Source organism: Zalophus californianus, chromosome 2 (assembly GCF_009762305.2).
Source record: "Zalophus californianus isolate mZalCal1 chromosome 2, mZalCal1.pri.v2, whole genome shotgun sequence".
Classification (NCBI taxonomy): domain Eukaryota; kingdom Metazoa; phylum Chordata; class Mammalia; order Carnivora; family Otariidae; genus Zalophus; species Zalophus californianus.
Genome location: NC_045596.1, coordinates 142,465,003 through 142,479,215, shown reverse-complemented (window position 1 = coordinate 142,479,215; position 14,213 = coordinate 142,465,003). Strand labels below are relative to the sequence as shown.

The 14,213-nt window shown below is 38.0% G+C and overlaps 1 non-coding gene across 1 annotated transcript; it reads left to right on the top strand.

The window, feature by feature from the left end:
* Positions 1-2,612: 2,612 nt before the first annotated feature.
* Positions 2,613-2,717, top strand: LOC113926063. The gene has a single exon (XR_003521147.1). It is a non-coding gene; the product is annotated as a U6 spliceosomal RNA (small nuclear RNA).
* Positions 2,718-14,213: the final 11,496 nt, after the last annotated feature.

Below are 14,213 nucleotides of genomic sequence, written 5' to 3'. Positions count from 1 at the left end.
ATCAGACAACAAAAAGAAATCAAAGGCATCCAAATCGGCAAAGAGGAAGTCAAACTCTCACTCTTTGCAGATGATATGATACTTTATGTGGAAAACCCAAAAGACTCCACCCCAAAACTGCTAGAACTCATACAGGAATTCAGTCAAGTAGCAGGCTATAAAATCAATGCACAGAAATCGGTGGCATTCCTATACAGCAACAACAAGACAGAAGAGAGACAAATCAAGGAGTCGATCCCATTCACAATTGCACCCAAAACCATAAGATACCTAGGAATAAATTTAAGCAAAGAGGCAAAGGATCTGTACTCAGAAAACTATAAAATACTCAGGAAAGAAATTGAAGAAGACACAAAGAAATGGAAAAACGTTCCATGCTCATGGATTGGAAGAACCAACCTTGTGAAGATGTCAATGCTACCTAGAGCAATCTACACATTCAATGCAATCCCCATCAAAATACCATCCACTTTTTTCAAAGAAATGGAACAAATAATCCTAAAATTTGTATGGAACCAGAAAAGACCCCGAATAGCCAGAGGAATATTGAAAAAGAAAAGCAAAGCTGGCGGCATCACAATTCTGGACTTCCAGCTCTATTACAAAGCTGTCATCATCAAGACAGTATGGTACTGGCACAAAAACAGACACATAGATCAATGGAACAGAATCGAGAGCCCAGAAATGGACCCTCAACTCTATGGTCAACTTATCTTTGACAAAGCAGGAAAGAATGTCCAGTGGAAAAAAGACAGTCTCTTCAACAAATGGTGTTGGGAAAATTGGACAGCCACATGCAGAAGAATGAAACTGGACCATTTCCTTACACCACACACAAAAATAGACTCCAAATGGTTGAAAGACCTAAACGTGAGACAGGAGTCCATCCAAATCCTAAAGGAGAACACAGGTAGCAACCTCTTCGACCTCAGCCGCAGCAACTTCTTCCTAGAAACATCACCAAAGGCACAGGAACCCAGGGCAAAAATGAACTATTGGGACTTCATCAAGATAAAAAGCTTTTGCACAGCAAAAGAAACAGTCCACAAAACCAAAAGACAACTGACAGAATGGGAGAAAACATTTGCAAATGACATATCAGATAAAGGGCTAGTATCCAAAATCTATAAAGAACTTATCAAACTCAACACCCAAAGAACAAATAATCCAATCAAGAAATGGGCAGAAGACATGAACAGACATTTTTCCAAAGAAGACATCCAAATGGCCAACAGGCACATGAAAAAGTGCTCAACATCGCTCGGCATCAGGGAAATCCAAATCAAAACCTCAATGAGATACCACCTCACACCCGTCAGAATGGCCAAAATTAACAAGTCAGGGAACAACAGATGTTGGCGGGGATGTGGAGAAAGGGGAACCCTCCTACACTGTTGGTGGGAATGCAAGCTGGTGCAACCTCTCTGGAAAACAGTATGGAGGTTCCTCAAACAGTTGAAATTAGAGCTACCATTCGATCCAGCAATTGCACTACTGGGTATTTACCCCAAAGATACAAATGTAGGGACCCAAAGGGGTACGTGCACCCCAATGTTTATAGCAGCAATGTCCACAATAGCCAAACTGTGGAAAGAGCCAAGATGTCCATTGACAGATGAATGGATAAAGAAGATGTGGTATATATACACAGTGGAATATTATGCAGCCATCAAAAGAAATGAGATCTTGCCATTTGCAACGACGTGGATGGAACTGGAGGGTGTTATGCTGAGTGAAATAAGTCAATCAGAGAAAGACATGTATCATATGACCTCACTGATATGAGGAATTCTTAATCTCAGGAACAAACTGAGGGTTGCTGGAGTGGTCGGGGGTGGGAGGGATGGGGTGGCTGGGTGATAGACATTGGGGAAGATATGTGCTACGGTGAGCGCTGTGAATTGTGTAAGGCTGTTGAATCACAGATCTGTACTTTTGAAACAAATAACGCAACATATTTTGAGGAAAAAAAAAAAAAGAAAAAGAAGAAGATAGCAGGAGAGGAAGAATGAAGGGGAGTAAGTCAGAGGGTGAGACGAACCAGGAGAGATGATGGACTCTGAAAAACAAACTGAGGTTTCTAGAGGGGAGGAGGGTAGGGGGATGGGGTAGCCTGGTGATGGGTATTAAAGAGGGCACATTCTGCATGGAGCACTGGGTGTTATGAACAAACAATAAATCATGGAAACCTACACCAAAACAAATTATGAAATATATGGTGATTAACATAACAATAAAAAAATTAAAAAAAACTAATGATGTAATGTATGGTGATTAACATAACAATAAAACGCCTTCAATTTGTAAAAAAAAAGTAATTTGGAATAGCTTATGCAAAGAGAGTTTATATAGAAACTCTGAAAGCATTTTATGTTCCATTTGTTTTAACAATGTGAAAGTTTTCTTTCTGAGAAACATGTACAGAGATCCTGGTGAGATTTACTGGAGAATCATTATTACCACCATAATTTATTCCTATCTTTTTCCTATGAGAGGAAAAAATTATACTGGCACTAGGCCTATAAATGGTCTTCTGGAAGAGCCATTTATTAAAAATTTGTATTTTGAGAAAATTATAGATGCAAGTGCTGGCATAAGAAATAATATACTGTGCTTGCTTCAGCACTGCATATACTAAAATTGGAATGATACAGAGAAGGTTAACATTGCCCCTATATAAGGAGGACATGCAAATTTGTGAAGTGTTCCATATTTAAAAAAGAAAAGAGAAATAATATACCCATGCATATATGGTTAATTAATATATGACAAAGGAGCCAAGAATATACAATGGTGAAGGGATCATCTCTTCAATAAATGGTGTTGGGAAAAATGGACAGTCATATGAAAAAGAATGAAACTGGATTACTATCTTACACCATACCCCAAAATTAATTCAGAATGGATTAAAGACATAAACATAAGACCTGAATCCATAAAAATCCTTGAAGAAAACTAGGTAAGTTCCCTGACATCGATGTTGGCAGTGATATTTTGGATTTGACACCAAAAGCAAAGGCAACAAAAGCAAAATAAACAGGGGGGACTATGTCAAACTAAAAAGCTTCTGCACAGCAAAGGAGACCATCAACAAAATAAAAAGGCAAAATGCCAAATGGGGAAAATATTTGCAAATGATAGATCAGATAAGGGGTTAATATCCAAAATATATAAAGAATTCATACAACTCAACAACAACAACAAAAAAACCAAAACACAAATAACCCAATTAAAATGGACAGAGGACCTGAATAGACATTTATTCAAAGAACACATACAAATGGTCAACGGACACATGAAAAGGTGCTCACTAATCATCAGGGAAATGCAAAAACCACCACAATGGGGTATCACTTCACACTTCTTAGAAGAATGACTATTCAAGTGTGGGCAGAAATATGAAGAAAAAAAGAAACGCTTGTGCCCTATTTTGGGAAGGATACAGCCACGATGGAAAGTAGTATGGGAGTCCCTCAGAAAATAAAATATAGAACTACCATATGATCCATCAATCCCACTTCTGAATATTTATCTGAAGGAAATGAAAACAACTCAAGAAGATATATGCACCCCTAATTCATTGAAGCATTGTTTACAATAACCAAGACATGGACTAAACCTGTGTCCATTGATGGCTGAATGGATAAATAAAATATCATATATATATATATATATGAATATTATTTAGCCATAAAAAGGAATGAGATCTTATCATTGGCCACAACATGAATGGAACTTGAGGGTATTATGCTAAGTCAAATAAGTCAGACAGAGAAAGACAAAGATCATATGATCTCACTTATATGTGGAATCTCATATGTGGAAACAAAACAAAAATTGAACTCATAGCAGAGAAGAGATTGGTGGTTGCCAGAGGACGGGAGGTGGGGGTGGGCAAAATGGGTAAAAGGGGTAAAAAAAGGAGCAAACTTTCACTTGTAGAATAAGTAAGTCATAGGATGTAATGTAAAACATGGTGATTATAGTTAATAATGCTGTATTGTATATTTGAAAGTTGCTAAGAGAGTAAGTCTTAAGAGTTTTTATCACAAGAAAAAAAATTGTAATTATGTGTGGTGATGGATGTTAACTAGACTGTGGTGATCATTTCACAAAATATACAAATATCAAAACATTATGTTATACACCTAAAACTAATATGATATATCAATTATTCTCAACAAAAAAGAAATAATATAGAGAGATCCTATACGGCCTTTACACGGTTTTCCAAACTGTGTAACATTTTGGGAATGTAACATTTTGCATAGTTATTGTATAGTACAATAGCAGAATCAGGAAATTGGTATAAATATAAACCATTATTCAGATTTCATCAATTCTACATGCTCATTTGTGTGTATTTTATTGCATGTGTAGTTTTGTGTTCACCATTACAGTCAAGATAGAGAACAGTTCCATTACCACAAAGAAGCTTCTCCTTTTATTATTACAACCACTTCCCTCTCACTCCCTCCTGCTTCTCCCTTTCTGAGTCCCATCTGATTCCACACCCCTTCCCCCAACTTTAACCTCCACCAACCTCTAGATGTTCTCTATTTCTATAATTTTGTTATTTCAAGACCTATATAAATGGAGTCATACAGTACATAACCTTTTGAGATTATCTTTTTTCACTCAGCATAATTCCCTTGAGATTAACCCAGGTTGTTACATGTATCAGTAGTGTGTCCCTTTTTATTGCTGACTAGTATTCCATAGTAGTATGGTTGTACCAGTTTGTTTAAACATTCAACCCATTGAAGGACATTTGGGTTGTTTCCAGCTTTTGACTATTACAAGTAAAGCTGCTATTAATATTTATGTTTCTATTGTTTCTTGTTCTGTTTCTCATTTCTTCCCTTCCTATGAAATACCTAAAATTTTTTTGATTCCATCTTGATTTATTTATAGTGTTTCTGAGTATATCACTTTGTATAGTTTTTTTGGGGGTTGCAATATACTTATATGACTTATCATAGTCTACGGCATCAAAATTTTACTACCTTACTTTTACTTAAATCCATTTACTCTCTCTCCTTTGTGAATATAATCATTTTAAGTATTTCTCTACATACATTGAACATCACATCAGAACTTCACATTTTTTATTTTTATCATCAAATATGATTTAAGAAGTTCATGAGAAAAATATTATACTTAACCCTATTTTTACCCATTCTCATTTTCTTTTTCCCTTCTTGAAGGTGAAAGCTTTCTTTTGTAATCTTTCCCCTCTGTTTAAAGAACTTCCTTTACCTATTCTTGAAGGATAGGTTTGCTAGTGAAAATTATCTCCATTTTCTTTCAGTGGACAGTTTTTATTTTCTCTTCATTTCTAAAAAAAATATTTCCAATGGCTATAGAATTTATGATTGGCAGGTTTTTAAATATTTCAGTTCTTGAAAAGTGTGCCATTTCTGGCCTTCATGGTTTCAGATGAGAAACCCAATGTCAATTGAATTAGTATTCTGCTATTGGTTTTGTGTTGTTTTTCTCTGTCTACTTTCAAGATTTTTTCTTTGTCTTTTGTTTCCAGAAATTTAATTATGATGTTTGCTTTGCATGTTTTTTTTTTTTTTTTAATTTGGGGTCCACTTACCTTTTTCATTCTATAAGCATAGTTTTTTTCTAAATTTGGGAAGTTTTCAACCATTATTTCTTTGAGTATATATTTAGCCCCACTCAGTTTTCCTCTCCTCCAAGACTCCAATTATATGAATGCTGGCTTTCTTATTTTGCCTTACAGGTCTCTAGAACTCTGTTATTTCCTTTTCAGTCTACTTTCTGTTATTCAGATTGGCAAATTCTATTGATTTACTGTAAAGTTCACTGATTCCATCATATGTTATCTCCACTCTGCCCTTGAACTCATCCAGCAATTTAAAAAATTTCTGTTATTCTATTTTTCCATTCTATAATCCCCATTTCATATTTTTGTAACTTCTATGTCTTTGCTGGGATTTTCTATCAAGAGAATGTGCATTTGTGGGACACCTTGTGGAGCAGTTGGTTAAGCTTCAACTTTTGGTTTTGGTTCAGGTTGTGATCTCAGCGTTCTGAGATCAGCCCCCTGTCAGGATCCACACTCAGCTCAGAGTCTGCTTGAGATTCTCTCTCCCTCTCCCTCTACTGCTCCCACTCATGCTCTCTCTCTAAAATAAAGAAATAAATCTTAAAAAAAGAGAATGTGCATTTGCTTGTTGAAATATTTTAATGACAGATACTATAAAATCCTTATAATTTAATTTTGACATCAGCTTGATCTTGGTATCAGCATCAGTGTCTTCTCATTCAAGTTTTTTAAATTTATTTTTTAATTAATTTATTAGTTTAATTTATTATATGTTATGTTAGTCACCATACATTACCATAAATTGCATCATTAGTTTTTGATGTAGTATTCCATGATTCATTGTTTGCATATAACACCCAGTGCTCCATGCAATACATGCCCTCCCTAATACCTATCACTGGGCTAACACATTCCCCCCACCCCCTCTCCTCTAAAACCCTCAGTTTGTTTCTCAGAGTCCATAGTCTCTCACAGTTTGACTCCCCCTCTGATTCATCCCCTTCATTTTCCCCTCCTACTATCTTCTTCTTCTTTTTTTTTAACATATAATGTGTTAATGTTTCAGAGGTACAGGTCTGTGATTCATCAGTCTTACACAATTCACAGGGCTGAGGATAGCACATACCTTCCCTAATGTCCATCACCCAGCCCCCCACCACTCCAGCAACCCTCAGTTTGTTTCCTCAGATTAAAAGCCTCTTATGGTTTGTATCCCTCTCTGGTTTCATTTTGTTTAACTTTTTCCTCCCTTCCCCTATGATCCTATGTCTTGTTTCTTAAAATTCTCATATCAGTGAGATCATATGATACTTGTCTTTCCTGATTGACTTATTTCGCTTAGCATAATATCCTCTAGTTCCATCCATGTCGTTGCAAATGGCAAGACTTATCTTTTTTATGGCTACATAATATTCCATTGTATATATACTCCACATTTTCTTTATCCATTCATCTGTTGATGGACATCTTGCCTCTTTCCGTAGTTTGGCTATTGTGGACATTGGGGTGCATGTACCCCTTTGGATCCCTACATTTGTATCTTTGGGGTAAATACCCAGTACTGCAATTGCTGGGTCATAGGGGAGCTCTATTTTTAACTTTTTGAGGAAACTCCATACTGTTTTCCAGAGTGGCTGCACCAGCTTGCATTCCCACCAACAGTGTAGGAGTGTTCTCCTTTCTCCGCATCCTTGCCAATATCTGTTGTTTCCTGACTTGTTAATTATAGCCATTCTGACTGGTGTGAGGTGGTATCTCATTGAGGTTTTGATTTGGATTTCCCTGATGCTGAGTGATGTTGAGCACTTTTTCATGTGTCTGTTGGCCATTTGGATGTCTTCTTTGCAGAAATGTCTGTTCATGTCTTCTGCCCAATTCTTGATTGGATTAGTAGTTCTTTGGGTGTTGAGTTTGATAAGTTCTTTATAGATTTTGGAAACTAGCCCTTTATCTGATATGTCATTTGCAAATATTTTCTCCCATTCTGTCGGTTGTCTTGTGGTTTTGTTGACTGTTTCTTTTGCTGTGCAAAAGCTTTTTATCTTGATGAAGTCCCAATAGTTCATTTATGCCCTAGCTTCCCTTGCCTTAGGCGATGTTTCTAGGAAGAAGTTGCTGTGGCTGAGGTCAAAGAGGTTGCTGCCCGTGTTCTCCTCTAGGATTTTGATGGACTCCTGTCTCACATTGAGGTCTTTCAACTATTTTGAGTCTATTTCTGTGTGTGGTGTCAGAAAATGGTCCAGTTTCATTCTTCTGCATGTGGCTGTCCAATTTTCCCAACACCATTTGTTGAAGAGACTGTCTTTTTTTCCACTGGACATTCTGTCCTGCTTTGTCGAAGATTAGTTGATCCTAGAGTTGAGGGTCCATTTCTGGGCTCTCGATTCTGTTCCATTGATCTATGTGTCTGTTTTTGTGCCAGTACCATACTGTCTTGACGATGACAGCTTTGTAATAGTGCTTAAAGTCTTGAATTGTGATGCTGCCAGCTCTGCTTTTCTTTTTCAACATTCCTCTGGCTATTCGGGGTCTTTTCTGGTTCCATACAAATTTTAGGATTATTTGTTCCATTTCTTTGAAAAAAGTGGATGGTATTTTGATAGGGATTGCATTGAATGTGTAGATTGTTCTAGGTGGCATTGACATCTTCACAATGTTTGTTCTTCTAATCCATGAGCATGGAAATCCTTCCCATTCCTTTCTGTCTTCCTCGATTTCTTTCATGAGTATTTTATAGTTTTCTGAGTACAGATTCTTTGCCTCTTTGGTTAGATTTATTCCTAGTTATCTTATGGTTTTGGGTGCACTTGTAAATGGGATCGATTCCTTAATTTCTCTTTCTTCTGTCTTGTTGTTGGTGTATAGGAATGCCACTGATTTCTGTGCAATTGATTTTCTATCCTGCCACTTTACTGAATTCCTGTATGAGTTCTAGCAGGTTTGGGGTGGAGTCTTTTGGGTTTTCCACATAGAGTATCATATCATCTGCAAACAGTGAGAGTTTGACTTCTTCTTTGCCGATTCGGATGCCTTTTTATTTCTTGTTGTTGTCTGCTTGCTGTGGCTAGGACTTCTAATACTATGTGAATAGCAGTGGTGATAGTGGACATCCCTGCCGTGTTCCTGAACTTAGGGAGAAGGCTCTCAGTTTTTCCCCATTGAGAATGATATTGGCTGTCAGTTTTTCATATATGGCTTTTATGATATTGAGGTATGTACCCTCTATGCCTATACTCCAAAGAGTTTTGATCAAGAAAGGATGCTGTACTTTGTCAAATGCTTTCTCTGCATTTTCTGAGAGGATCATATGATTCTTGTTCTTTCTTTTGTTAATGTACTGTATTACGTTGATTGATTTGCAGATGTGGAACCAACCTTGCAGCCCAGGGATAAATCCCACTTGGTCCTGGTGAATAATCCTTTTAATGTTCTGTTGGATCCTATTGGCTCGTATTTTGGTGAGAATTTTTGCATCCATGTTCATCAAGGATATTGGTCTGTAATTCTCCTTTTTGATGGGGCCTTTGTCTGGTTTTCGGATCAAGGTAATGGTGGCCTCATAAAACGAGTTTGGAAGTTTTCCTTCCATTTCTATTTTTTGAACATTTTCAGAAGAATAAGTATTAATTCTTCTTTAAATGTTTGATAGAATACCCTTGGGGAAGCCATCTGACCCTGAGCTTTTTTTGTTGGGAGATTTTTGATGACTGCTTCAATTTCCTTAGTGGTTATAGGTCTGTTCAGGTTTTCTGTTTCTTCCTGGTTCAGTTTTGGTAATTGGTACATCTCTAGGAATGCACCCATTTCCTCCAGGTTATCTAATTTGCTGGCATATATTTGCCTATAATATGTTCTTATATTTGTTTGTATTTCTTTGGTGTCGGTTGTGATCTCTCCTCTTTCATTCATGATTTTGTTGATTTGGGTCATTTCTCTTTTCTTTTTGATAAGTCTGGCCAGGGGTTTATCAATCTTGTTAATTCTTTCAAAGAACCAGCTCCTAGTTTCGTGGATCTGTTCTACTGTTCTTTTGGTTTCTAGTTCATTGATTTCTGCTCTGATCTTTATGATTTCTCTTCTCATGCTGGGTTTAGGCTTTATTTGCTGCTCTTTCTCCAGCTCCTTCAGGTGTAGGGTTAAGTTGTGTATTTGAGACCTTTCTTGTTTCTGGAGAAAGTCTTGTATGGCTATATACTTTCCTCTTAGGACTGCCTTTGCTGCATCCCAAAGATTTTGTACAGTTGTGTTTTCATTTTCGTTGGTTTCCATGAATTTTTTTAATTCTTCTTTAATTTCCTGGTTGACCCTTTCATTCTTTAGTAGGATGTTCTTTAGCCTCCATGTACTTGAGTTCTTTCTGACTTTCCTCTTGTGATTGAGTTCTAGTTTCAAAGCATCGTGGTCTGAAAATATGCAGGGAATGATCCCAATCTTTTGGTACCAGTTGAAACCTGATTTGTGACCTAGAATGTGATCTATTCTGGAGAATGGTCCATGGGCACTAGAGAAGAATGTGTATTCAGTTGCTTTGGGATGGAATGTTCTGAATATATCTGTGAAGTCCATTTGGTTCAGTGTGTCATTTAAAGACTTTCTTTCCTTTTTGATCTTTTGCTTAGATGATCTGTCCATTTCAGTTAGGGGCGTGTTAAAGTCCCCCACTATTATTGTATTGTTGTCAATGTCTTTCTTCACTTTTGTTATTAATTGCCTTATATAATTGGCTGCTCCCATGTTCGGGGCATAGATATTTACAATTGTTAGATCTTCTTGTTGGATAGACCCTTTAGGTAGGATATAGTGTCCTTCCTCATCTCTTATTACAGTCTTTGTTTTGAAATCTAATTTGTCTGATTTAAGGAATGCCACCCCAGCTTTCTTTTGGTGTCCATTAGCATGGTAAATGGCCTTCCACCCCCCCACTTTCAATCTGGAGGTGTCTTTGGGTCTAAAATGAGTCTCTTGCAGACAGCATAGCAATGGGTCTTGTTTTTTAATCCAATCTGATAGCCTGTGTCTTTTGATTGGCACTTAGCTCATTTTCATTCAGGGTAACTATGGAAAGATATAAATTTAGTGCCATTTTATTGCCTGTAATGTGCCTGTTACTGCATATTGTCTGTGTTCCTTCCTGGTCTATGTTGCTTTTAGGCTCTATCTCTTCTTAAAGGACCTCTTTCAATATTTCTTGTAGGGCTGGTTTCATGTTTGAAAATTCCTTTAGTTTTTGTTTGTCCTGGAAGCTTTTTATCTCTTCTTCTATTTTCAATGACAGCCTAGCTGGATATAATATTCTTGGCTGCATATTTTTCTCATTTAGTGCTCTGAATATATCATGCCAGCCCTTTCTGGCCTGCCAGCTCTCTGTGGATAAGCCTGTTGCCAATCTAATGTTTCTAGCACAGTAGGTTACATATCTCTTCTCTTGAGCTGCTTTCAGGATTTTCTCTTTGTCTCTGAGACTCGTAAGTTTTACCATTAGATGTCGAGGTGTTGACCTATTTTTATTGATTTTGAGAGGGGTTCTCTGTGCCTCCTGGATTTTGGTGCCTGTTTCCTTCCCCAAATTAGGGAAGTTCTCTGCTATAATTTGCTCCAACATCCTTCTGCCCCTCTCTCTCTTTCTTCTTCTGGGATCCCAATTATTCTAATGTTTTGCCTTATGGTATTGCTTATCTCTCGAATTCTGTCCTCGTGATCTGGTAGTTGTTTATCTGTCTTTTTCTCAACTTCTTTATTTTCCATCATTTGGTCTTCTATGTTACTGATTCTCTCTTCTGCCTCATTTATCCTAGCAGTTAGCACCCCCTTTTTTGATTGCACCTCATTAATAGCCTTTTTGATTTTTACTTGGTTAGATTTTAGTTCTTTTATTTCTCCAGAAAGGGTGTCTCTAATAACTTCCATGCTTTTTTCAAGCCCAGCTAGTATCTTTAAAATCATCATTCTGAACTCTAGGTCTGACATCGTACTAATGTCCATATTGAGTAGGTTCCTGGCAGTCGGTACTGCCTCTTGTTCTTTTTTTTGAGGGGATTTTTTCCATCTTGTCATTTTGTCCAGAGGAGAATAGATGAATGAGAGAACAAACTGCTAACAGGGTAAAATGTACCCAGAAAATATACTCTAAACAAATCAGAAAAGACCTGAAACCAGGGGAAAAGAAAGGGAAAGAAAGAAAAAAGAAAAAGAAAAAGATACAAACAATTCAGAACAAAGCAATAAAACCAGAATATGATCAAATATGATGAGGCTGGTGCATAGATCAGTGCCACACACTAGATTTCAGGTGTATTTTGGTCTGTTAAAAGAAAGTGCCTCCCAAAATTTTAAAGAAAGAAAAACTTACATATGTACAAAAATAAGGGTTGATACGATGAAGGGATGGAATATGACCGTAAAGATGAAAATTATAAAAAATTTTATAAAAGGAATTGATAAGATAAGAAGTTGTCTGAAAAAAGAAAGAAGAGGATTAAAAAAAAAGAATAAAATTGAGAGAATGTGATCAGTTAGGAGGTTAGAACAAAGCCATATACTAGAGTTTTAAGGTATATTTTGATCTGTTAGAAGAAACTGTATCTCATAATTTTAAAGAGAGATCAACTTATATATATATGCTAAAAATAAGGGTAACTACTATGAAGGGATAGAATACGACTCTAAAAATCTAAAATAAAAAAAAATTTTTAAAAAGGGATTGATAAGATGTTGGTTGAAAAAGGGAAAAACAAAAAAAAAGACAGTTAAAAAAATTAACTTTGAAAGACTTAAAGGATCATGGTAAAAAAGCCATGGATTCTATGTGCAGTATTCCCCTAGCGCTGGAGTTCTGCCGTTCTCATTGATCGGTAAACTTGATCTTGGCTGGCTGTTCTTGCTGATCTTCTGGGGGAGGGGCCCGTTGCCTTGATTCCCAGATGTCTTTGCCAGAGGCACAATTGCCCCGCCCTTGCCTGGTCCAGGCTAAGTAATCTGCTTGGGTTTGCTCTCAGGAGCTTTTGTTCCTTGAGAGCTTTCCCTACAGCTTTGGAGAATGAGAGTGAAAATGGTGGCCTCCCAATCTCTGCCCCGGAGGAGCCAAGAATGTGGGGACCGCTCCTCAGTGCAGCCCCAGAGAAAAGCAGTCAGTCACTCCATCTCCCCGGTCTCCGGCCGCACTACGCGCTCACCTGGCCTGTGACCGAACGTTTCTATCTCTGGCACCCAACCCTGTGTGGAGGCTCCAAACCCAGCAGATCCCTGGTGTGCTCCCACACCGCTCCTCCCAGGGGAGGAAGGGGAGTCTCCCTGGATCTGCTGCTTGTTCGGTCCCAGCTGGAGGAGCAGTGGCCCGACTGTGCCACAGATCACGGTTTATGGCAACCCCGAGCTGAGAGTTCGCTCCTCGGGTCCGTCTCTGCAGCCGGCTTCCCCGCTCTGATACCTGGGAGCTCTGCCTCACCCAGGCACCCCCGGTCTTTCTGTGACCCCGAGGGTCCTGAGACCACTCTGTCCCATGAGGGTTCCACCCCCGGCTTAGCCACTGGAGCGACGTCCCTCAGCGGAGCCGACTTCTAAAAGTTCTGATTTTGTGCTCTGAGGCTCTATCACTTGCCAGAAGTGGCTGATGGAGGCCCTCTTCCCCGCCATCTATCCTCCCACATGTCGCCTCGGATTCACTTCTCCGCACGTCCTACCTTCCAGAAGGTGGTCACTTTTCTGTTCAGAGAGTTGTTGCTATTCTTTTCTTTGATCTCCTGTTGAGTTCATAGGTGTTCAGAATGGTGTGATCCCTATTCAGCTGAATTCCTGAGACCAGATGAAATCCAGGTCTCCTACTCCTCCGCCATCTTGCTCCGCCCCCTAACATTTCTTTTTGTTTTTTTTTTTAAGATTTTATAATTTATTTGACAGTGGGAGAGAGAGAGAGTGTGTGTACAAGCAGGGAGAGCAGAGGGAGAGGGAGAAGCAGACTCTCCGCTGAGCAGGGAGCCCAATGTGGGGCTCGATCCCAGGACTCTGGGACCATGACTTGAGCTGAAGGCAGATGCTTAACTGACTGAGCCACCCAGGTGGCCCTTTATTTAACATTTATATAGAAAAATATATCACAGAAAAATAAATTTTAATCATCTTAAAATTCTTAACACTTCGTATTGTCTCAATATGATAACTTGTACACAATTCTAATCTTTAGAAAAATCACTAGTTACTCTATTTTTATCTCTAATATTAATACTGGTTTCCTTTCTCTACAGGATGCAGAAAATATGTATTTTAATTACTTGAACTTCTGGTACTTTGTACCACATTGATTCAACATTTAGGACACAATGCTGATGTCACTATCATACAGAATTTTGCAATTGTCTGTCAACAGAATGGGAGGTATTTCTTACAGAATATTAACCATATTTCCTAATTGTCTCAGAAAAGGGAATAACACCTCATCAAACAGACTTTTTTTTTATGTTCAAACATTTTTATTATTCATACTCTTTAGAAGAAAATCAATATTCAGCAGCCTTTGGGAATAGTCAGATGTCCTTACAATTTGTGGATACTGTGCCTCAAGTTACTGTGTTCACAAATGGTTTTTTGCAATGGTAAGTTAGGTTAAGTTGCTCAGAAGAAATGAATGATATAATATGGGAAA